The following is a 25,149-nucleotide window of genomic DNA, read 5'->3' as shown; positions in this document are numbered from 1 at the left end:
TGGGCTGTCTGTCCCCATCGCGTCTGTGCTCTGGAGCATGCATCTAGATGTTCTCAAGCCACTGGCTGCTTGCACAAAGATACCTGGGCTTCCAAAGATTTCAACAACAGCCCAGCGCTTCTAGCACAAGGGTCAAGAACAGCAGACTGTCTTAAGGCTGAAGTTGACTTTGCAAGGAGTCATGAGTGTCTCAATGTGTTCCAGACCTTGAACCCCACGTGGATCCTCCATGCAGTCTTACGCATCCAGGAGCGCCTGTCCAAGGGTTTCTGTCTCTGCCTCGGAGAGGAGCAGTTTTAAAAAGCCACACGACAGTAATAGAGATGTTTCCAAACGAGCCACCCTGCAGCTAGCAAGGAGGCCAAAAGCTGAGAATTTGTAACTGGAGCTGAGTGAAGGGGCCAAGCCCACAACCCACAACAGCTTCCCTCGGAAACCTGGGGCGCTGGGGCTTGTCATTCAGACTTTATAGCCCCCCCTTGCTTGCCTGCCTGCCTGCCTGCTGTGGGATCCAGGAAAAGGGCACCCCACGTGTCTCTTAATTCTTCTCCCCGCTCAAGTCCATGTAAATATATTCTAATGCAGAGAAGGGTCTGCGGGAGGTAAGACCCCAGAGTCATTAGCATTTTGATGGGTTTTCCCAACACGTGGAACAAGAGCAGTTTAAAATTCATAGTGTGGAGATTAATCCCAGGCCCGCCTCTCCCTCCCCAGCTTGAGGTGGCCAAGAACTTTTTACCCCTTGAAAATCTTGATTAGGAAAGAAAGCTAGGAACTCAAGTCAGGGGAGTCCTACAGAGAAGGGTTTTCTAGACTGCATGTGGAAGCCCTTCTAAACACAATTATTTGACAGAATCAGGGATAAGGGCCGAGAAAAGGCTGCGACACTGCTTGGGCACTGGGTTCTTCCAGAAGGGCCCAGCCGAGCCCGAAAGGAGTGCCAAGGGCACATTTGTCTCTCCTCAGTGACACAGGCCAGGCCCTTTACCAGCCACGTTCGCTCAGTCAGCAAGCATCCCCAAGGAATCGCCATGTGCCACAGAGCAGGGGCTTAGAGGAGAAGGAGCAGGAAGACATAAACTCAGCAAATCCCGGATCTCAAGAAATTCAGTCTAGATGGCGAGGGAGAGAGAGAGAGAGAAATGTGGATGAATCGAAGAAAATGTGGTGAAGGAGAGGGCAAGAGCAGCTGTCCTGGGACCCTGAGGTGGAGGGGGCCTCTGCCAGCTGGGCGTAAGAGCAGGTCCCACCCTTCGGGGGCATTCCTGTCCTTCCTCGAAACTTCCCTCTGAAAATAGATGTGACGAAGTATTAGGAGCAGAAGGCAAGGTGCGCAAAGATACAGATACTGTTATCATAAACGATGCAAAAGTTGGAAACCAGGCGAGGAGAGGCCTGTCTTTCCAACATCAACACGGAGTATCATTTTGGGGGCCCACCTACGGATTCCTTAATTACCCACCTTCGAGGATTCTAGAGGAATGTAACTTCGACTCACGTGAAGTTACTTGTGAACTTGGAGTAGATTGTTTTGGTCTGGGAGAGAAAATTGCCCCAAAGGCTGTGATTTCATCCGCCTATAGGGCCTTCTCCAGTTTTATATCCAATCAAAGCACCTTGTTCAGTATTATTGCTCCAATGCTTAGATAACTGCCGGTTGTCTAATTCTCCTGAGAGCCAGCTTCACCATCCTGCCGGCTCCCTTCCTCGGGGGTTAAATCAGTCTTTGACCCATGTTCATTGCAGATTTGGATGAGATCTTACAGGATTTATAGTTTTTAGAAAATTATACTTTGGGGGCGCCTGGGTGGCACAGTTGTTAAGCGTCTGCCTTCAGCTCAGGGCATGATCCTGGCGTTATGGGATCGAGCCCCACATCAGGCTCCTCCGNGACCTTGAACCCCACGTGGATCCTCCATGCAGTCTTACGCATCCAGGAGCGCCTGTCCAAGGGTTTCTGTCTCTGCCTCGGAGAGGAGCAGTTTTAAAAAGCCACACGACAGTAACAGAGATGTTTCCAAACGAGCCACCCTGCAGCTAGCAAGGAGGCCAAAAGCTGAGAATTTGTAACTGGAGCTGAGTGAAGGGGCCAAGCCCACAACCCACAACAGCTTCCCTCGGAAACCTGGGGCGCTGGGGCTTGTCATTCAGACTTTATAGCCCCCCCTTGCTTGCCTGCCTGCCTGCCTGCTGTGGGATCCAGGAAAAGGGCACCCCACGTGTCTCTTAATTCTTCTCCCCGCTCAAGTCCATGTAAATATATTCTAATGCAGAGAAGGGTCTGCGGGAGGTAAGACCCCAGAGTCATTAGCATTTTGATGGGTTTTCCCAACACGTGGAACAAGAGCAGTTTAAAATTCATAGTGTGGAGATTAATCCCAGGCCCGCCTCTCCCTCCCCAGCTTGAGGTGGCCAAGAACTTTTTACCCCTTGAAAATCTTGATTAGGAAAGAAGGCTAGGAACTCAAGTCAGGGGAGTCCTACAGAGAAGGGTTTTCTAGACTGCATGTGGAAGCCCTTCTAAACACAATTATTTGACAGAATCAGGGATAAGGGCCGAGAAAAGGCTGCGACACTGCTTGGGCACTGGGTTCTTCCAGAAGGGCCCAGCCGAGCCCGAAAGGAGTGCCAAGGGCACATTTGTCTCTCCTCAGTGACACAGGCCAGGCCCTTTACCAGCCACGTTCGCTCAGTCAGCAAGCATCCCCAAGGAATCGCCATGTGCCACAGAGCAGGGGCTTAGAGGAGAAGGAGCAGGAAGACATAAACTCAGCAAATCCCGGATCTCAAGAAATTCAGTCTAGATGGCGAGGGAGAGAGAGAGAGAGAAATGTGGATGAATCGAAGAAAATGTGGTGAAGGAGAGGGCAAGAGCAGCTGTCCTGGGACCCTGAGGTGGAGGGGGCCTCTGCCAGCTGGGCGTAAGAGCAGGTCCCACCCTTTGGGGGCATTCCTGTCCTTCCTCGAAACTTCCCTCTGAAAATAGATGTGACGAAGTATTAGGAGCAGAAGGCAAGGTGCGCAAAGATACAGATACTGTTATCATAAACGATGCAAAAGTTGGAAACCAGGCGAGGAGAGGCCTGTCTTTCCAACATCAACACGGAGTATCATTTTGGGGGCCCACCTACGGATTCCTTAATTACCCACCTTCGAGGATTCTAGAGGAATGTAACTTCGACTCACGTGAAGTTACTTGTGAACTTGGAGTAGATTGTTTTGGTCTGGGAGAGAAAATTGCCCCAAAGGCTGTGATTTCATCCGCCTATAGGGCCTTCTCCAGTTTTATATCCAATCAAAGCACCTTGTTCAGTATTATTGCTCCAATGCTTAGATAACTGCCGGTTGTCTAATTCTCCTGAGAGCCAGCTTCACCATCCTGCCGGCTCCCTTCCTCGGGGGTTAAATCAGTCTTTGACCCATGTTCATTGCAGATTTGGATGAGATCTTACAGGATTTATAGTTTTTAGAAAATTATACTTTGGGGGCGCCTGGGTGGCACAGTTGTTAAGCGTCTGCCTTCAGCTCAGGGCATGATCCTGGCGTTATGGGATCGAGCCCCACATCAGGCTCCTCCGCTGGGAGCCTGCTTCTTCCTCTCCCACTCCCCCTGCTTGTGTTCCCTCTCTCGCTGGCTGTTTCTATCTCTGTTAAATAAATAAATAAACTCTTTAAAAAAAAATTATACTTTGGCAGTAATATGCCCGATCTCACACACACACACACACACACACACACACACACACTGCACAGGGAAAAAGCTGGAAAGAAATAGAGCAAGATGTTACCCATGGGTATCTTTTGGTAGTTGGCATAGGTATGCCAGTGAAGTTTCCTAATCAAAAAAAAAGTACTAAACATCATGTTTAAAATGGAGACACACACTCATTTAAAACGACCCAGTCAACAGCTAATGCAAATTGCTTGCCTATCCCGTCTATCCGTCTACCCGGCATGGCTCTAAGCACTTTATGCAGATTATCTTTCTCAGGACTCCCTACTACCCTAGGAGAAGGGGACTATTACTACCCCATTCTACAGATGAGATGGAAACTCCAGAAGTTCACCTCAGGTCCCAGGCGCAGGCATTCAGAGCGGGATCTAAACCGCAGGCAGCCTGTTGAACCACCCTGCCAGACTTCTGCCTCCCAAGTGGAAAAGGAAGAAATAAGCACATCTGCCTGGCGGCCAGGGTCGGGCCTGGAGAAGACGGTGTCCCCACCCACTCCCAGAGCTCACAGCGCGCTGGGAAGCCAGGCGCAGGCCTCTCCAGCCTTGAAGTGAATTCACATGTGTCTTCACCACATTGGGCCTCCCATCACCCCAGAGGGGGCACGATGGGCCCTGGGCAAATGAAAGCCAACCCCTCTCTACCTGCCCTGATAGCATCACCTCTAGCTAAACCAGTTTCTGCACTGGAACAGGCTACGGAACGGGTCCCTCCACCCCTCTCTTCACCCACGCGAGTCCTACAGAACGGCTTCATTACCTAGATCCTAAAGCGAAGGGAAGCCAGGCTTCAGCCGAGAGGGGGTTCAGAGTGTTGGGAAGGACCTCCAGGAGTCCTACAGGCCACAGACGCTGCCTCTAAGTCACCGCATGACCTTGGGCAAGTCACCACGCCTTCCTGGGCCATGTCGCCTCACCTTAAAAATGGGCAGGGGGACCCATAGAGCTCCGATGCCCCAGGATGTTTGGCTAGCATCCATCTGGCTTTCGCCTCCGGGGTATTTTACATTCGGGAGGCGTGAAGCCCACACCAGGAACTCATGTCTATTGATTCTCACTAAGGCTCTCCACGTGGCAGGTCACGGCAGCTAAGTCTGCGCGGAACTTAGGTTTTGAGGGAGGAATACCATGTGATCTCTGAAGACCAAATTGGGGGTGGAGGGGGCTGCAGAAGGGGGGATGTGGAGAGTGGGGAGAGATGCTTCATTTAAATAGGACTCTTGAGAACCCCTACAGACCACCGCATCCGTGGATTCGTGCTGGTCACTCTTTCTTTCTTCATTTATTTGGGTCAAACACATTTCCCTAGGTTTCCAAACACCTGCCAACTCAGGCAGGATTATTTGGGTAAATACTGTGTTTCAAAGGCTTCTAAATAAAAAGCCCCATTTTCCTTGATTTAGCCATAAATACCCGTCCAGGCTTTACCTATGTCTTATGAGGAAGGGAGGGGACAGAATAATTCAGAAATGTCAGCTGCTTAGTCAGTGTCAGTATTGAAAGACGAGTCTCTAGGTGATTAATTAAGATGTATGGACAAAAGAAACACAGGCGAGCTCTCTTATAAAGACAGAAGATGATCTCGCTAATGAAAATAATTGAGCAGACGTGCCTGCTTCTGATTCCTGGATGCGTTACTGCCCCTTTCGGGGTCTCAGTTTCATTACCTCCCACCTAATGGCCTGTGATTCTCAAAACGGGGTTTCCCAGGGCCTCAGAAGCCATCAAAGTGGAGGCAGGAGGTGGGAGGAAGGAGCAGCCCTGTGGCTGCTCCAACGGGCCAGCTGCATTTTGAGTGATCTCCTGGAGGCTCCATGTCGAACTTTCTTTGAGTTCTATGGCTCCAAGTAACTTGAATGCCACTAGATTACTTCATCCCAGGTCCTTCTCACTTTAGTATCTATAATGCCCAAGATGGTACCATGGTCAAGAAACCCCAGGGCCTTCCAGAGGCATCATGGCAACCCATGGGCAACATCACTTGGGAATAGAATGCCTCCAACTCCGGAACGGGGGACGGTCCATGCCAGGTAACAAGCCCCCATCCCAAGCCAAAGGGTCTGCCAAGACAGATCCTAAAGCCACAGTAAGAGCTGGCATGAACAGGGGCCCTGGCATCGTCCCAGGTGCCTCACCCCTCCGTCCTCACAGCAACCTCATGCGATAGGGGTTGATCTTCTCCCCATTGTGCAGACAGAGAACCTGAGCATTGGAGAAGTCAGATAACCTTCCTAAGGCCACAAGCTCCTAAGGCAGGATTTAAGCACAGCACCCTGACTCTTCATCACTGCCTGAAAAGTCCTGCCCCAGAAAGCCATAGTACACCATGCTGAATGGGGACTTGGGGACCAACTGGTCCCTCGCTTCCATTTTAGAATGGGTGACTGAGGTCCAGAGAGCGCGGGGGACTTGCCCAACGTACAAGAATGAATTTGCAGGAGAGCAGGATTAAAACTCAGACTCTGTCCTGAAATCTCGTCTTTCCACGCCACCTGGACACCATCAGGCCACTCAGCATAGCAGTTAGCTCAAGTGCAGACCACTGTCCAGCTCAAGACCCAGTTCTGCCATCAACACAGCCGGTGACACCTGCCTCATTGCACCCGTTTCACCACCCTTAACACGCAAATGACATTTGTGCTTGACCTGCAGGCCTGTGGCAAGGATTCGGCAGGACGGTGTATGCCACATGGTATATTCTCAGTGAATTCTAGCTCTCTTTGTCCATGGAGGCTGGGGGCAGGGTGACAGGGGGCCACAGAACGAAGTAGATCCTCCTGGTGGGTTCAGTGCAGGAAACATAGGGTCTCTGCCTTGATTCCACCACCCCTCCTCCATTAGCAGTGCCAAACGGACCACTGTTCCCCCATCTCCCCAGTCACCTCTGCCTGGGACATCTGGAGGAAGTAAAAGGAACGAGTCCAAGTGAGATGCCACGACATTATGTCTCCCTTAAGTCAAGAGTGAATCATCCTCTTGAACTTTCTATTTTCTCCTGCCCTGGTCTTAATTCCTAGCTCAAAATAAAATGATGTCTCTCCAGTACCCGGAAAAGGCTCACAGAGTAATTTCAGGTCAGCACACAGGCTGTGGAATGAGACTGAGTCCACTCAGTGGCGCAGTCAGGGAATTTAAGATGCAGAAGGAACCTTATCTCAGAGCATCTGAGATAACACAGGAGCAAATGATGATCTGAGCATAAACTGGTAGCCCTGCCTCTGCTGGGAAGCAGGAAGCGAAGGCCCAGAGAGGTTGAGTGACTTGGCCCACATCACACAGCCACGGAATCAGTTGGTAAAAGAGACAGAGCGAGAACCAGGTCTCCTGCCCTCTGGCTCTGCTAGTGTTCAGGGGTGAGGGGGTGAGGGAGAGCGAGAGAGGGACACGGAGGTGGGTGTAGAATGAATGTATGCAGTTGAGAAAGTGGGAGCCTCTGAGGTACAGGGAAAATGTTCAGGCCATCTGAAGTCCCACCTGCCCTTTCACTGGGTGTGAAAAATGAGTGTGAACAAGTATGAGGGTGGATGAGTGAGCAAGAGGGATGCCCGGCGCGGGGGAGGGGAGTGAGTACGAGGAAATCGGCTTGCTGGAGAGAGAGAACAAGAGGGAAAACATTTGGGCCATTTTCAAATTCCCACAGTTGAATAAATCAAAACAGATTGTTCTGAGACAAAGAGGCCGTTTCAAACCACATCCTTTACACCAGAGTCAACCCCAAATGGCCCCCTCGGTGCTTTCTCATGGTCTGAAATAATGGCCCCAATAAGATGCACAGCCATAGCCAGGATTCTTGAGCCCCAGGGATGAGCCAGGTATGGTTAACACCCCCCTTCCAGATGGGGCTACTGAAGCCAGGAGAGCGCAGGTCCCTCGGCCCGCACGCCTCTCTGCCGCGGGGATCTCTGGGAGGCAGCAGAGACCCCACCGGGAGATGTGCAGGGAAGCACCGAGTCCCAGAGAGCCATGCCCCCCGCCCCGAGGCCTGGAGCAGGGAGTGAAGACAGCACGGCCCGGCGCCCGCTGCCCCACGAGGCAAAGCGCGTGCCCGCCTGTCCCGGAGCGCCCAGCGCCAGACTGGCAGCGTTCACTGTGGTCCGCAGCTCGCCTGCGCACCTGGCTCTAACCACCCAGAGGAAGACACCTGCCAGTCCAAGTGAGCGGGACACCGGTGCACAGGGCGGGCCAGGGAGGAGGGTACTGCCGGGGCCCCAGAGATGGGGTTTCCCATCTCCCACCCCAACATTAGCAAAGGCAACACAGTGGCCACACCTCGAATTCACCAGCAGCTGCAGGGGGCAGTCCCAGACGGGCTGGGGAAGGGGGCAGATGCAGGCATCCGTAGCCACCAGCCCGGGGGTGCATTCTCTAACCATGGTCTTGTCCTAACCCTAAAACAGTCCTTGGATGTGGGTGTTACTCTTCCCACTTTACCAATGGGTAAACTGAGGCTCAGAGAGACTAAATAACACCCAACATCACCAAGATGGTAAATTTAGACACAGAATTGTACCCCAGCATGACCAGGACCCCTTTGGTCCTTTCTAACCCACCCATCACTTGCAAAGCTCTTCTCTCTGACAGAGGTTGGGAGTCCCAGAGGGCAGCATTTTCTTATGGGTTCCAAAGGCAAACCCCAACAAACACCCTGCTCGCCTCAGCCCGCTCTTGCTACGTGGGGGCGCAGGCTCTCAGAGCGTCCCATTTATCAAGGAAAGCAGAAATCTAGTGTTGTTGGCCACATCTCTCAGTATTTCAATGGGTTAGAATCCACTTTATATGTTCTGTTGAGTTAACAGAATTTCAAAAATTAAAATATAACATTTACACGGAAAAGCACACAGATCTGAAGTGAACAGTGCAGTGACTGTTGGCAAACTAAATGTACCTATGAACGTACCAACCAGAATAAGGGGACAAACAGACCAGAAGCCAGAAGCCCCCATGCTGCTTTCCAGACACTCCCCAACTCCCACCCAAAGGTTGTCACTATTGTGACTTCTAACACCAGAGCTTCCTTTGGCTGACCTTGAACTTCCTATAAATAGACTCGCACTGTGTAGACTCTTCCACATCTGGTGTCTTTCATCCCGCACTGGGATCCTGAGACTCCTCCAAGGTGCTGTCAGCAGCGGGAGCTCATTCTCCGCTGTGTAATATTCCACCGTGGGACTACATCCATTCTACTTTCTGTAGACATTTGCATCGTTTCCAGGTATTGTCTGTCTTGGACAGTGAGGTTAGAAACATTCTTACACATGCCCCTTGGGAAACTGCATGCATACATATGCATTTCTGTTGGATATATACCTAAGGGTGGAACTGTCGGGTCATAAGGTCAGTGTATACTCACCTTGGGTTACACTTCCCAATGTGTCAATGTTGGGTGAATTTCATGCAGCTCGGATGTATAGGCCATCGTTTTGCACCTTTGGTCGATGTGCTTTGTTCCTCTTAGCCACTGGCCAGACCATCTTCCTTGAGAACATACTGGCACCTCACAAATTAATGCAATAGTGGGGGGAAATTCTAATACCCCCCCATACTGATGAGTGAAATGTGGCTGTCCTTTAGTGAGCGCTCCTGTATCGGGATGAAATTACATTGAAGTCACTTGAGCAGCCTCTTCAGAATACACACGCCCAGCGCTGCACGAGTCCAGCCGCTCTGCACCAGCCTGACTTTCTGAGGATGGGCACACCCAGGAATAATTAGTTTGAAATCTAGCTCGACTGAGAACTATCGCCTTATGTCGTATAGCAACTGAGCCAGTGACAGCAGAGCACCTAGGTTCGACAATTCCTACAGGCTCTATCCGGCAACCCAAGGTTCCCCAAAACTCCCCTGTGTGCTGGCTCTCCACCCTCCACCCATCACAACAGACATCTTGTCCCAACCTTCTCCTGGACTCGAGCAGGTCCTACGCATCAACCAGAGCTGGCATTCGGGAAGAAAATTCTTTGCCATCCAGGGACCACGTCACGATACTCCTGCTATGTATTGGCCCAGGAAACCCTTGCCACTCTAAGTGGCTTAGCCTTCTTACACTCAGGATGGTTATAGAGAAAGAGAAAGGACCAAACCCAAGCCTGGCCTCATTCTTTGGTTTATTTGAATCTGATCCCCACACCCATGCTGCTAAGCTAGCTGTGAAAATAATCTGTCTCGGCACTGGGGTGTTTTTGCTTGGTTGGTTTTGGGTTTTGCCCTGGGTTTTATAGATGGCAAACAAGCCCAGAGAGGGCTAGTGCCTTGCCCAAGGTCACAGAGCGAGGCTGCACCAACGCTAGAATTTCAACCACCTCCCCATTTCTAACTGAGGGTTCTTTCTCTCTACTCCAGTGGGCCTTTCCCAGCCAATTAGGAGCCACCAGAAAAGGCAGACACATGACGGTAATCTCTTTCAGCTCAAACCAATCACATCTGTTTCGCTTCTTCCCGGCTAAGCGGGAAACAGTGGGGACAGCGCCCAGGCTGGCTGTGGGCTGGGAGCTCAACACACAGACAAGGGCTGCAGCCAAAAGCAGGCCAGGCGAGTCCTCTTGCTGGTCCCTGGGCTTTGAGAAAGAGACTTTCCCCAATGCAGCCGAGATTGGTGATCTGACACAGCCGAGAGCTGCCCGTTTCCGAAGAGATAATGCACACAACCCCAGGGAGGGGCGTCCACGTGGCCGCGTTTCCAGAAGCCCAGGAGGCCCCTGCTGTCTTGCTGCTTTCCGTCTTTATTAACATTTGCACAGAAACTCACGGTGCCTCTTGCTGCACATGAAAACCAAGCAATCTCATTTTCTCCCCTCAACCAGGCCACATGGCTCCTTCTTGTTCCTCCCCCTGCCCTCATGCTAAAACTCAAAAAAGGGGGGGGTGCTCAAAAATGCCCAAAGTTCCTTAACATCTGCAAATCTGCCTTCTGAGGCCATTTTCAGCAAAATGTGCCCAAAACTGGGTCCAGCAGTACCTCCTCCCTCAGGAACAGCTTTGTCTTGACCTCTAGTCTTTCTCTTCCATGGGGCTTTGGGCATTGGGGGCAGTGAGGCGGGAGGTGGCAGAGGAAGGCCCCCTCCCCGCCCCCCTAGTCCATGTCTGGGAAGTGAAGGCGGGCCTCCAGAAACGGCCATGGTGCTGGGACACTTCCCAGCTCCGGCGCACACCTTTCTTGGAGGTCTAGTTCACTGCTCCCCAAACTCCTAGGGACTGGCTGCTGGCATCGGGCACGCGCTGGGGTGAGGCCTCTCCCGCGCTCTGCTCCTCACCGTGTGTCCACTCCCTTCCTTCAGCCACCCGCCCCCCTCGCCGCTGGGAGCCAGTTTCCAGGGAAGGGAAAGGAAGCATCAGACTCCACCAGCCTAAGGTCACACAAACCAGAAAGTGGCAGGGCCAGAATCCACCCAGGAGGGCTGCATCCCAGGCCCCCAGCTCCAACCACAGCTCCACACGGCTCTTTTCCCATTACCCACTGAACTGGTGGGGACAGGCCTTGACCCAATTCTAGTTCCCCTCATCCCAAAGATAGAGTCGTTGGGCCCTTGGTGATGCCCTAAGGCACAGAATCCACGCAAGCATGAAACGCGTGTGCACATACATGGGTCCACCTGTGTGTGACGTCTGCACACCCACGTCATCGGCTCCTGAATTCTTTGGGTCAGGGTGGGGGGAGGGGAGGAGCACTTCTTCTGTTCAAAGCCTCCTGTTAATGGACAGGAAGGACAAGAAGACAGACGTAAGCTAAGAAGATGGCCTGCCACTCCCCACAGGAGGGCTCTAAGAACAACGTCTTCTAAGGATGGTCCGCGGACCAAGGCCTGGGTCAGTCCCTGGGAACTGGGCAGCCTCAGGAGAGGCAGGGCCGGACGGCCAGCGCCGGCTAAAAAGGGCCTCAGAGACGGCTGTCAGGAGAGGGGGTGCGCTGGCCGCGGGAGAGGCTGTTTCTTCCCCCCACTCTCTGATGGTAGGGGTACCACACCTGAGTCACCCGCACGAGGGGCTGAGAGTCCTCCAGGTGTGACCGAGAGTTAGCCGAAACCCTGTGTCCCCGGAAGGAGGGACAGAGGAGGCCTGAGCCTGGGAGGAGCTTGGGAGGGCCCAGCCCCGGCCAGAGAGTTCCTCATGGTGGGTACGGCTCAGGGCTTGAAGGCCCAGAGGGGCTGCACAGTTTTGCAGTGCTGCCGGGGTGGCTGGCTACCTACCCTCAGCTGCCAAACTCCAGGAAAAGTCTAGTGCACACACAAGGAAAGAAACAAGGAAGGAATGCACGCCTCCACCAAGCCACACTGGGAGCCCCGTTCAGCATTCCACAGACCTCACAGCAGCACTCCCCTTGGGATGGGAAGGGCCAAGCCTTGCAGGACGGTTCAGACAAACCCTCCCATTTCTCATAGCCTCCTCCACCAACTGGGCCATGTCTGGAATTCCATGATCTCAGCACCTCGGGCTTCCCTTCCATGAAATGGGGATTAAAAATCTCCCCCACCCCCCAGTGGGATTGGCTGGGCATCAAATAGGATCACGTATATGGGTCTGGTGTGTACCTGGAAAAATTCTGCTGTGTTCCTGGACAGAAAAGGGAAGGGAAGAGGGCCCACGGGCAGGTGGCCCCACACCCAGCGCCAGGTGAGGCCCTTGATAGGGCCTGTGCGGTGACCTTTTCTCCAGATGAGAAAACAGAGGCTCAGTTAGGATAAACAGCTTGCCAGTGATCATGCAGCTGCTGAGAGCTGGGATTTGAACTCAGATCCATGGGCCCCAGAAGCCAGAATTCCCACCCACTCACAGACAGCCCCCGTTCAAATGCCACGCACCTCCCACGGCTGCCTTTGGAACTCTTCCTTCCAAAAGAGTGGTTCATTTTAATCCCGTACATTTCGACCCAGCAGACGTGCGTGAACTCACGCACACAACTTTAAATATATTATTAGCATTATTATTGTTTTGCCAAAAAGATGCTGTCAGCGCGCTCTTTTTCTCTGCACACCCATGTACCTCTCCAGTAGGTTTGAGCAGACCTTTGTGAGCCGTTGGGCTACTTAGAAACAAAAATTGCCCATTATTTAAATTCAATTACATAGCAACCACTTTTTAAAAAGAATATTTTTATTTGAGCTCATTGTGTAGCAAAGCATCAGACACTTTCTTTCTTCAAACTACTTTGCAAAGGAAAAATTATCAAATGAAAGGAAGGAAATGTTATGCATATCATCCCAGCTATTGAAAATAATGCTGATAGGTTTTCCTCTTGCACTCTTAATTTATTTAAACAACACCCCACTTCCATCAACAACCACGCCTTGGCTTCCTGAGTGCTTTTCTCCAGGGGATCGGAGGCTTTTTGGTCATATTCCCCGCTGGAGACTCTGAGAGGAGACTGTCGAGTCGGAGGAAGACCCAGAAGAAAGCAGTACCCACTCCCCAGTATATGGATGAGATTCAGAAATCCACGGTGGGACAGAGAGCTGGTTTGAGCCAGGACTAGACCCCAGGCTCCGACTCTGGACTCCCAGTCCAGTGCTCTCCCTGTTTCTTCAGCTGGGGGACAGGGGATGATGACATTTCACGGGCAGCGAGGGGGGGGCTGGGCTTCAGTCCAGTGCTCCTGGTGCCCCCACTCTGCACCCCACCCCCATAGCAATACCACATTCCAAGGTCTCCTGAGATGCATCAGGCTCTGAACTCGACTCCCGGTGTCCCCATCTGGTCTCTGCGCCAGATGAGAGGGGAGGAGCCCCAGGCAGCTCCCACTTGTGGCCCCAGCTCTAGCCCCTGTGAAGCGGGACCTCCTGCTCCTCCAGCCTGTCGGAGAGCAAGCCGGCAGAGGCTTCAGAGGTCCCTCTGTTTGCCTTGGCTTCTCAGCCCACTTCCCCAGCAAGAAGCCGCTGGAAAAGAAAATAAAACAACAACAAAAAGCCCTTTGATCTGTCACGGATGGCCTCATCCATCCCTGGGGGAAGGTGGAAATCACCCTTTGTCATGACCTGCTGGCCTCCCTCCCACAGGCCCTACCCAAAGGGCCCAGGGCTCTTCCACACACAGCACCTAGCCTGGGCTCCTGGACCCCATGAGATGAAAGGGTCACAATGGTATCTGTGGGGACCAAGTGGGGAAGGGCAGGGGCAGGAAGAGGCCAGAGAGAGCCAAGCAACTATGGGGGAAGAGAAGTTGGCCATCGACCCAGCTGGCCATGCCACAACAGGTGGTCCCCACAGATGGTCCACTTGGTGGGGCGTCGGGAAAGGGGTGGGGGGGGCAAGAGGACCATTTCGGTTCATCAGTGGGGCATCAGGCAAAAGCATCATGGCTACCCACGCAGCGGAATAGGAGGCATCCATCACAGAGGGACGCGGGAAGGAGCAGGCATGTGAGCTGTGCCCCTCCCATACCTCCATGGTCCAGCCTGGAGACTCTCTACAGCTCAGGGAAGAGTGCTGTTCACTCTGGCGCCCCCCCCCCACAAGCACCCCCTTCTGTCTCTTGGCCTCAAAGTAGGCTGGAAGTATCCAGAAGCTGATGTCCTAGGAAGAACCCTCAACCAATGAGAGACAGAAGTTGGTGACCACTCGCTGGGATGACTCACTGGGAAAGTCCCCGGTTGCCCCCAGCAGTGGGCTACCCAGCACATCTTTTAGTGACTCTTCTCCCCTCCCTGCCCACTCACCTTTCCGGGGCCAACCTCGTACATAAACGATTTGCACCCAAGTCTTTGTTCAGGGTCTGCTTTGACAGTCACCCAGCCAGGACAAGTCAGAAGCATAAGCACGAGGACGGAACCAGGGTCGGCTGCAGGGCAGCAGGGATGGAGCGCCCCCAGGACATGCAACGAAGGGTTCTGGGTACACACATATGCCCATTTAGCTAGCGAACAATTCAAGAGAGGCAGGAAGCTAGTGACCGGGTGGTCTCCGGTCTGGTAGCCTGGGTGAAGACTGAGAGTTAGTTTCAACGGAATATACCTTTGTTCCAGTTTTTATTCTCTTATTATGTTGACTCTGATGATTTTCCCGTCTTTCACTGGTAAAACATGACCATCTTCAAAGAGCTTCAAAGAGCTTCTGAGAGCTCCTGGAAAATCAGAGCAATGAACTATGGAGAGGGAGAAAACCCTGGGATTGATAATCCCCCCTCCCTTCCTGAGACCCTCTCACTTCCTTTCCACCCCATTGTGGCCTTGACCTCTCTCTTAGCCTGGGAGCCGGAGGACAGGTCCCTGTCCGCACAGTCTTGGCAGCAGTCACAGAACAAGGGATTCAAGGGCCGGAAGGACACAAAGAGCCAAGTCAGAGACCACTGAGACCCCTGGATCCTGATTTTCTCCCCGCTCTGGCTGCTGAGACGCAGGCTGGCTCCAGTAGCCAAGACCTAGGTGTGGCGCAGAGGAGCGCAGCCAGGAAACAGACCTTCTAATGCTTGAGAGTGGGCTGGCTTTGCATTTCAACACCTCTGCTCCCAGCTGTGTGGCCTAAGGCTAGGGACTAAGCCTCTCTGTGCCCCAGTTTCCTTGGCCATAAAATGGGGACAATCCTAATACTGAATTAGAAGGTGTTCCCCCCAAATTCATGGGTTGAAGCCCTAACCCCCAGTACCTCAGAATGTGATTGTATTTGAAGACAGGGTCTTTAAAATGGTAATGAAGTTACCACCAGAGTGTTGGGGTGGGTCCTAATCCAATCTGAGTAGAGCCCTTACAAGAGGAGCTCTGGACACCCAGGAGTCGGTGGGGAGGCCCAGGAGCCGAGGAAAGGCCATGCGAGGACACGGGGAGGCAGCCACAGGCAAGCCAAGGAGAGAGAACTCAGAACTCATCAAACTAGCTGACACCTTGGTCATGAACTTCTAGCCTCCCAAACTGAGAAAATAAATTTGACATGAATCAATTGATTTAATCCTCACAACAACTCAATAAATTCGGTGTTATTTTTAGTCCCATATTATGGGTACAAAGATGAGGCACAGAGGGGCTGAGTAATTTGCCCCAGGCTGTGGAGTCAGGAAGGGGTAGAGCCGGGACTGTAAACCGTGATTCTATTGGATGACATCAGACCTGTGAGCGCCTGGCACACTGCAAGCGATCGATACATGTCAGCTGTGCTCATTACCCACAACAACCTGAAAAAGACCGGCCTGCGGAGGAGAAAATGAAGACAGGGGCCTCGTGAGCACCTGCCAGCTACCCAGGCCTGTGCCCGCGGTCTGGGATGCAGCATTGAGCAATGGCGGGGGGGGGGGGTCCCTGCCCTCTGGGCTTGCACTATGGGGGGGGCAGATATTAAAGAATCATGCAGGCAAGTCAACAATGGCCCAATCCGAGCCAACAGGAAGAGAAGTTGGCCCATGCAGGAGTCAAGGAGGGCTTTCTGGAGGAGGTGATGCAGGGGCTGGGTTCCAAAGGATGAGGAGGAGTCTGGTAGCTAAGAAGGGAGGAAAAGGCATTGCAGGGAGGGGGTAGTGCATGCAGAGGGGCCCTGTTGCAAGTGGGGGCCACAGAAGGAAGCAAGGTGGCAGGTGGGCTGGAGCAAAGAGGCAGGCTTGGGATGGAAGGGGGCAGGGGCTGTGGGAAAGCCTTTGAACACAATTGAGAATCCACTGAAGGGTCACAAGCAAGGTGGCTAACACGATCACATCGCACAACAGATGTTTTTCCTAACAAAGTGTGGAAGTCGAGCTTCCGTAAATTGAGTTTTATTTTTAAGGCAGTAGAGAGCAATGGGAATCCGAGAGCTGATTTGTCTGGAAATTGAATGAGGGCCCCCGATCCAGCTGGCATTTTCATAGATCCAGGCTGCCTTGAGTGAGGTGCACCTGTTAGGTAAAAATCCTGGAGGAGGGCGGACCATGTGAACCCTCAACCGCATCAGCTGAACCCCCAAACCCTCTGGAGCTCCTATGGGATGGGCTGTGGAGCCAAGAGCTGTCTGCTCATGCACCCTAGGACCCCTCCTCAGGCAGAAAGCCTCGGACTTGGCTCCTGGGGAGAAGAGCCTAACTTGCAAAAGTTACAGTGAAACAGAGCCCAGGGGAGATGGCAAGCAGGGACAAATCATCTCAACTGGCTGTTCCTAAAACAGGAGAACGTGGAAAAGACAGACAACTCCAGAAAGGCAGGCTGGAAGAACGGAGCTGGTGCCGTTCATTCAGTTATTTCAAATCGTTACTGAAACTGGTTACAATTCACATACGTCCTTGTTCCTTGAATCCAGACTGGACACCCCGCCTGTCCGGACAGCAGCATCCGGCAGGTGCTTAGTTGTGGACCAAATGTGCTTTAATGCAAACATTTACCTCCTCTCTGCTCCTCGCTGGGCTAGGAGGTGGCTATAAATCCCCACCTTATTGTTCAGAAAATTGAAATGTACCAAGAACGATTTCCCAATTACTTGCCAGTGGTATAGTTGCAGGAACCTGGGCCAATTCTTTGACGTCTTGGGTGTAAAGTGGGGCAATCCTAGTACCCACTTATTATGGGTTGGACGGTGTGCCCCAAAAAAGATACCAGGAAGCCCTAACTCCTGGTACCTGTAAATGTGTCCCTACTTGGAAATAGGGTCTTTCCAGATGTAATCAAGTTAGCATGAGGTCCTTAGGCCCTAATTCAGTAGGACACCAGTGTCCTCATAAGGAGAGCAAAGACGATGCAGGGGAACACCATGTGATGACAGGAGGAGACACTGGGTCCTGTCCATGAGCCAAGGGACACCAAGGATGGCCGACAGTCGCTAGAAGCTAAGGAGGAACAAGGAAGGACCCCCTCCTCGAGCCCTGCCAACACCTTAATTGGGGCTTTTTAGCCTGCAGAACGGGAAGAGAAGAAATGTCTGTTGCTTCCAGCTCTCATCTGTGGTCCCTTGTCAAGGCAGCCCTAGGAAACCAGCCACCTCTTAGGACTCTCGAGCTGCTCCAGAGCCCTACTCCAAGTGTTCCAGGTGGCAGAGGCTGCCGAAGCCAGGTCTGGGGGCAGGAGTGAATGAGATGTGTTTGGCGGACTCCGCGATGCCCAAGTCCCAGGCCTCAGTGGCCTGAGTGCCCGCCAGGGCCTCGCAGAGAAGCAGGAGTCAGCTTGCCTCCCGAGCATCTTGGTGGCAGCTTTGGCCGAAGGCCACCGTCCTCAGCCCCCAGGTGCAAGTGTCCATTATACCTGGGAGGCCCCCCCTCAAAATCCTGTCTTGAGGAACCACTCTCTTCCTAACCAAAGACCCTTCCATTCTGGTGTCCAGCCCACCAGCTATTCCTTTAGGGGGACAGTTAATCCCCATTATTCTGCCGGTGTTTATGTTTTGGCTGGAGAAGCGCTTCATTCCCCTCCGGGCTAAAACCCACAGCAGAGGGGCTCCCAGGCCTGCTCTGCCGGAGGGGGCCCGAAATGTCAGGCACCAGGTGGCAGCGGTGGGGAAGGGGGCTCCGCTCCCCCAGGAGGCCGAGGCTCACTGCCAGAGGGAGCAGCCCTGCCAGGGAGAGCGCTGCCATGGGGCCCAGCAGGAAAGGCAGCAACACGGGAGGGGTGCTCAGCCACACCCTGGGCCCCGCAGCCACGTGGTAATTAGACTCCAAAAGATAGGCCCAAATGCCAGGGCCAGAGCTTCAGATTCTCCTCCCACTTCCAATGGAAGGTGTGTTAGTTCCACGGGAGAGCAGCGGGGAGGCCACCGGAGGGTGGGAGTGGGGGAGCCCAGCGCCTCCACATCCCAGAGGCGGGAGTTCCAGGCCCGTGTGCTGGGCCAGCTCCTAGCCTCTCCTCGGGTCTCATCCTTTGCAAAGACATCTCGTCCTTCTGACTCAAATGGCAGACGAGAGATACGCAGACGTGCTGACCCCTACTACGAGCCAGGGCCTGATTAGCCTTATGGCTTCCCATATACTCCCCATTTTGTAGACAAGAAAACTGAGGCTCAGAAAAATGAATGAACACTAAGTGGAAGGGTCAGGATTCAAACTTGGGCCTGACCATCTTCCTGCCGGCAGAAAATCAGGCCTGGAGGCCTTCTCTCATTCCCTGCCCAATCCCACAGGAGCGAAAGGGCCAGCACAGAGCCACACAGGTGGGACAGGAACCACAGGTAATGGGCTGGGGGGGGGGGCTCCAATGCTTAAGAGCTTCCAAGCAACTCCCAAAGCAGGGTGTGGGGGGGGACCAAGTGCCTACAGCTTTGATTGCGAATACCTACAACTATGGTTTTTTCTCACCTCATGCCCCTACCCCCTCCCTCAGCATCCAGATAGTTCCTGCAGTCTCCCCTCCACGCTGTTAGTATATGGGAGGAGGGGATATCACAGGTAGGTTCTGGAAGATCCTTCCTTCTGGAAGAAGTTTGCAAGGCAGTAAATTTCAGTAAGCCAAAGGAGGCCATGGGAGCGCCGGACCAAATGAAGGTCGAGGGCCCAGGCTTAGGGTCCTTGCCGTGTGCTCGCACGCAAGCCCCTTGGCCCCTCTGCATGCTACCTCCCTCCAGGGTATTATGGGCACTAGACGATCTGCCCTGTGATCACTACCATGTACACAGTCCAAACTCTATAAAGAGCAACGCATACCGGGGATCCTTAGCGAATGGAAGCGTCCATGTTTGAAGGGCTGACTACATACGAGGTCTATGCTAGAAGCTTTAAATACATCGTCTCAATTAAGCCCCAAAGTACTCCCCTTGGGAAATGTAAATGCAGTTAGTGCTCAGCAAATATTCCTGCCCTTCCTGGCAGTCCCAGCCTCCCTTGCAGCTGGCTGGGGGCCACGTGACAGTTCTGACAAACGCACTGGAGCTGGAGTGATGTGGGTCACCTTCCGGCTCTGTCAGAGTGCCTTTCCCACCTCTCTCTGCCCCTCGGCAGTAACCAGGGATGCCACATGTTCCAGAAGGTGCCGCTACCATGACGGCAGGGTCACCATCTGCCTGGGTCCCTGAGTAACCATGTGGAGCAGACACCCACGCTGGACTCGTCATGGGAGCGGGAATTACACCCGCGGGGTTAAGCCACCAAGAGTCTGGAGTCCTCGGCGGTGGCAGCCGATACTGAGCTGAATGGTGTCCCTGTTATATTGCTGCTCTTCTCCTGCTTTGCACAGGTGAGCAAACCAAGGCCATAAGGCCCGTCAGTGGCAGAAACAGGATTCAAAGGCACATCTGTGACTCCAACACACTCCTCGTCCAGCAACAACCTGTTGTTGCCCCATAAGCTCACTGCCCTCCAGGAAGCAGCCTGAGCCCCCAAAGCTCCTCCCCCTCAGGGACCCCGGGATGGCTGAGAAATCGAGGCAAGAGAAAAGAGGGACTCTCATAAGGCACAGAGCCAAGCAAAAACAGGCAGGAGAGGTCCTGACGGAATCTCAAAGCCATCGTTCGTGGGGCTTGGGGGCTCACGGGAGGGTCTGACGGATACGATACACGAGGAGGAAGTATCCCACGGTGGTTTAGGGCCCTGGATGCGCAAACAGATCGACCTAGGTTCCAATCCCAGCACCACCACTTTCTCACTTGATTTTTTCGGAGCCTTAACTTTAACATCTGTAAAACGGGGCCGAGATCTGCACCAGCCTCGTGGGTGCAGATGGGATGAAGTGTTGTCTAGCTCCTGGCCAACGGCGAGCACGCCCACACATGAGCCACCGCGAACATCATCCCTGGGGTGGCTCAGAGCACCAGCCTTGCCGGACGGAGTGAGGCCCAGGAGCAGTGGGAGGAGGCTGCCCCACCAGGGTGGCCGATAAAGCCCAGAGCGTACCCGTGGCCCGGCCTGTGTGTCCACAGCACGCCAAGGGGCAGAAGACCAAGAGGGAAGCAGGGCCGGCCAGACATAATGCAACAGAGCAGAGAAGCCAGATTATTTGTTTTAAAGTCACAAGTATCTTCTAGCAAGACGGCCTTTTATTTGGGTGAATCTGGGAGTTGTTTATCAGCTTAAACTCATTATCTGCACATATGGCCTTCATACTATGGTTCAGGGCGGGAAACAAAGGATGGAAGGGAGAGGATGGGCAAACACAGTGGAGGAAATATCATCCCTCAAGTGCCAGAAACTGGGATCTTTTCAGTGACGTCACACTGGGCTTCCTGCCATGGGGATGGGGCTATCATGAGAATACACACAAGGTTTGAACTCGGGCGTCCCTCAGTGAGGGAGGGAAAGGAAGAAAAAAAAAGCGATTTATTTTATTCACTAATGTCTTCCATTCTCAAAGCAGACTCTTCCCCACACGCACGCGCGCGCACCCACACACACACACCCACACACACACACACACGTGCGCGCGCACGTCAAGCCCCAGTATATCAGAGCTGGAAAGCAGCAATATTGACCCCTCCCATTTCACAGAATGACGGCGATGATAGCGAACATTCGTTGAGTATCTGCCACATGCAGGGCACGGTCCAAAGTGTTCTACATGTTCTAGCTCATTGACTATTCGCAATCATCTGATGAGGTGCGAGGAGTCCAATTTTGCAGATCAGGAAACCCAAGACACCAGAGGTTGGATGGCTGAACATCACACAGCTCATCAGTAGGAGAAAGCCAACATTCAAACCCGGGCAGCCTCACCACCACACAGCGTTGCTGCTAAAGAAAGAGCAAAACAGGCTCAGAGAGGGGCAGTGACTCACTGAGGTCACACAGCACCCTTTGCAAGAGAATCTGGGCTTAAACACAAGTCTCCTTACTCAGGGTTTGGGGACCTTCCCACACCACCTTTTGCCTCTCGGTCCATACACACACGCTCAGGACTAGTGAACGTGCTTTTGCTCATCTCCGAGGTGTTCGATTCATTCATTAAAGCAGCAGTATTGGGTGAAGACAACGGACAAGGGTTGGACCTTAAGATAATCAGGGCTAACATGAAAGACCTACTTTGCCAGCTGCAAACACTGGGGCCCATCATCTCACCCTCTCTTTTTAAAAAGAGTTTCATTCTCTGCGCACACTCCCATCCCCCGCCCCCACCCCCGCCGCGGGATCGAAGTGTTGATTCGGGTCCAAGGTGGCAGCCCGTGCAGCAGGAGCCCAGGCTGGCAGGTTTCCTCCATGGCATCAGGTTGCAGAACTACCAATCGACCGATCATCTGCTCCGGGGGACCGAAGTGCTGGTTTCCAAGGCCCCCTCCCTTTGCCATGTACCAGCTAAGAACGAACAAATGTTCCTGATTTTCCTTCTCTCGACTGATGAAATAGGCCAGAAGAGCAGCCCTCTGGAAAGAGGGGTCCCTAAAAGGGGCACCCCGCCCACCAACATGTGCTCTCCTCAGGGAAGGGGACTGAGGGCTAGACAAGCATCTGGAGAAAGGCCCCGGGGGAACTTGCAGACAGGCTTGGGGCTCCCGGCAGGCACCGGTCACCGACATTACCTTCTCCGTCTGAAACAGCAGTCGGATGGGGGATGGAAACCTGGCTCATTTTGTTGCGCAGGGGTGGGGCGGGATGGGGCAAGACAGTAGAAGAGGTGCCCTCCACTGGACTCGAGGCAGAGCAAGAGCGGCCTACTGCCCTGAGAGGCTATACCGTCCTGCCTTGAAGCTGCAAGCCCACCCGGATCTCCTGGGCCAACGTCCAGTTTACAGACTGGGGAAGCAGGTTCAAGACCGAAAGTGACTCACCCAAAGCGGCACTGATGATCCAGAAAAGGTAGATTTCAAAGCAGCCCCCACCGAGCCCCCAAACCTTGCTGTTTCCTCCCCTCCTTACCCCCTCCCACAAATCCCTGCCTTAATTTCTTGCCTAGACACCCCTTCCCCACCTGTCCCACCCAGTACCCTGTGTTCCAGCCCACCCCCACACCGCTAAAACCTCATCCAGTAACTCAGCAGCTCTTTCCAGGCTGACGTGGAATGTTTTAAAGGAGGAGGGAATACTTCCTAGATGACCCGAAGTATCCGAACTCCAACTCCAGATTAACTTCTGCTTCTAGAAAACGCCCCATGGACTGCCATTTCAGCCTAGGGTTGGGTAAAGATGTTCCGAGGGCCAGCACTGGGACGGATTTAGGGACCGAGAGATAAGGAGACCGAATTTCCAAGACTTGAAATTTTGCTGAATCAGAGATCTTGTCGTTTACACCGGGTTCACATGTGATATGCTACCCCAACGCAAACACCAGCGGCCCTGGGGGCCTCAATTCCCTCTTCTCCTTAGGGCAGGTGGGGTGGGTCGTGGGTGGGGGACAGAAAGAAGAAGGGTACAACACAGGGGCTGCCAGCCCTCAGGGGCCCCGTGCTCACACCCAGGTTCCGGGGCAGGGCTGTGCCGGGCAGGCTTTCTTCTGCAGAGAAACAAGAGCCACGAAAAACAAAACACAACCCAAAATTCCTTTTCTTTTCGGGTCCCGTGGAATGTCTTGAAGACATATCCAGCGACATCCATCGGGCCTCTCCACCCTTTCCACTGTCTCCTCCCCCCACCGCTTCTGTTCAAAATAAAAACCATGCCGATCTTTCTTTAGGACACCTCTGTCCTACAGCACCTTGGTAACATCCAGCAAAACACACGGTGGGCTGTACAGAACCTCAGCTAACTCTTCCGGGGACTGCTCCCATTTCCATTACCTTTGCAGGGGACCCTGGGGACACCCAAGGGGGAGGGGCTGTCCAGTGAGCACACATTGCTAGCCAAGACACACATGAAAACTTCCCACGGCCACTATGAGGCCGCCGCCCAGTCTTTGATTTGCTCATGTGGCCTCTCTTGGGGTGCAGGGAGGAGGGAGGGAATTAAAGAGAAAGACAAGGCACCAGTCCCTTTAGTCCGCGTTCAACGTCGAACAGCCCCGTACAGGACAAAGCTGATGCTTTCAGAGATGCCAGCAGCAGTCCTGCTTCCCAAGGCCTCCGCATAGACACACAGACTCCACGCACATGGGCCCTGAGGTCAGAAAATGGGACACATCGCAGGTGTCCACCAACAGCCGTGAAATGAGCAGATAAAGTGGCCTGTAGACCCAGACCCAGGAGCAGAGGGACTGTTGTCCCCGTCTGAGAAGTCCACCACTTTAGCCTGGACAGCTGAAATCCTTAAGGGGCCCTCATGACCCGGGTCCTGTGCCTGCCAGCTTACTTGTGCCCAGAGAGAGGATGGAGAAGAGGGGTACCCCAAGGCCGTTATCCAGCCCACACCAGAAAACAAAGGTACAACTTTTACAAGAAGGATGCATTCAGCAGTTTGGGCTGCAGAACCCAAAGAAACCTCGACAAGATGATCCTCTCATCCCCTATCTCTGCACCAATTCGCTGTTAGTGTAAAGTTTCTCTTGTTTTTCTGGGGGTGAATTTTTTATTCCCCCATACACCTTGCCTGCTCCCCAAGAAAAACCACCAAGCTTTCCAGCACACGGTGCCACCCAGCATCACACTCGGACCTCACCCCCGCCGTCGGACGGGGGCTGGGGATGCTCCTCCGCGCGGACCCCCGCGCATGTTGGAGGGTCTGTGGTTGTAGGTCCTGGATTTCGGATATTTGTCTCCCAGGAATCAGGACTCGCCTTCCTGCGGGTGAAAGGGCCAGGGAAGGGCTCCCCCTGGCGGGGGCCAACGCACCTCAATCTAGCGGGGATCCAAAGCTGGCGCGAGCCCACCCGAGCCAAGCAACCCTCCCAGAGGACTCCTATCATACCCCCTAAATCTGGACGTGTCAGAGAGGCTCGGACCCACCGAGCACCCACCGAGTCTCCGCTTCACTTCCCCAAACCGCGCACACCACGTCCGGGATCAGGGGGATCCGGGAGGAAAGCGTGGCGCCCCTGCCCCGCCCGCCCCGCCCGGCTGCTGGGACCCCAAAGGCGGTTCGCCCTCGGTGCCCTGGCTGGGCCCAACAATCCTCCCGGCCTGGATCCTCGCTCCTAATCCCTAGTCTGTACCTGACCTCCTACAGAGTGGCGTGGCGCGCACCCCCGGCCTCGGGGCGCAGCCCTCAATGAGACCCCAACCTTGTTCACCACACCTGCTAACCCCCGTCATCCTCCCGACGCCCCTCACTCACCCACCCAGAGCGCCCAGCGCCGACTGGGACTGCACCTGTCCGGGGCGAAGCCTCTAGCCCGCGGATTCGGGGCAGAGATCCCGTGAGGGGATCGGGGCGAACACGTCTCCCCTGTCCCCTCCCCAGGCGAGTTTAAGTAGAACTTGGTTTCTGGGCTTCCCCCGGACCGTTCTGGGATCCCTCCCCCATTCCTTCCCCACCCCCCACCGTGCCCAACAGTCGCCGGGGGGAGCGCGCCTGAGGTCTCCAAGTCCCCGGGGGCGCAGCAGCGGGACGCACGGAGGGCGCGGAGGTGCGGAGCCCCCTACCTTTCAGCAGCAGCAGCCGGACCCTGCGCCAACTCCCGCCGGCGGCCGCAGGGGAAACTTTCCCCGGGCAGAGGCGCGCTCGCAACTTGCTCGGCGCCGGCTGCCTTCCTGGCGGTGGCGGCGGCGGCGGCAGCGTGTCCGGGACCGGCTGGAGCGAGGCAGCGGCGGCGCTGGCTCG

The 25,149-nt window shown here is 54.0% G+C and overlaps 1 protein-coding gene across 4 annotated transcripts in view; it reads right to left on the bottom strand.

Moving 5' to 3' along the window:
• The window catches only part of TSPAN18 (tetraspanin 18), a 180,732-nt gene extending 155,589 nt beyond the window's left edge, over positions 1 to 25,143 (bottom strand). For 3 of the 4 annotated variants that reach the window (XM_034646436.1, XM_034646435.1, XM_034646438.1), the window contains exon 1: positions 24,972 to 25,143. The gene's annotated coding sequence lies outside the window, so the exon portion shown is untranslated. Of the gene's footprint in view, positions 1 to 24,663; positions 24,764 to 24,971 lie in introns of those variants that run through there. The other variant, XM_034646437.1, reaches the window with a different exon arrangement.
• Between the last annotated feature and the right edge of the window lie 6 nt (positions 25,144 to 25,149).

Source organism: Ailuropoda melanoleuca, chromosome 16 (genome assembly GCF_002007445.2).
Source record: "Ailuropoda melanoleuca isolate Jingjing chromosome 16, ASM200744v2, whole genome shotgun sequence".
Taxonomy (NCBI): domain Eukaryota; kingdom Metazoa; phylum Chordata; class Mammalia; order Carnivora; family Ursidae; genus Ailuropoda; species Ailuropoda melanoleuca.
This window is presented reverse-complemented; position numbering and strand designations above follow the sequence as displayed.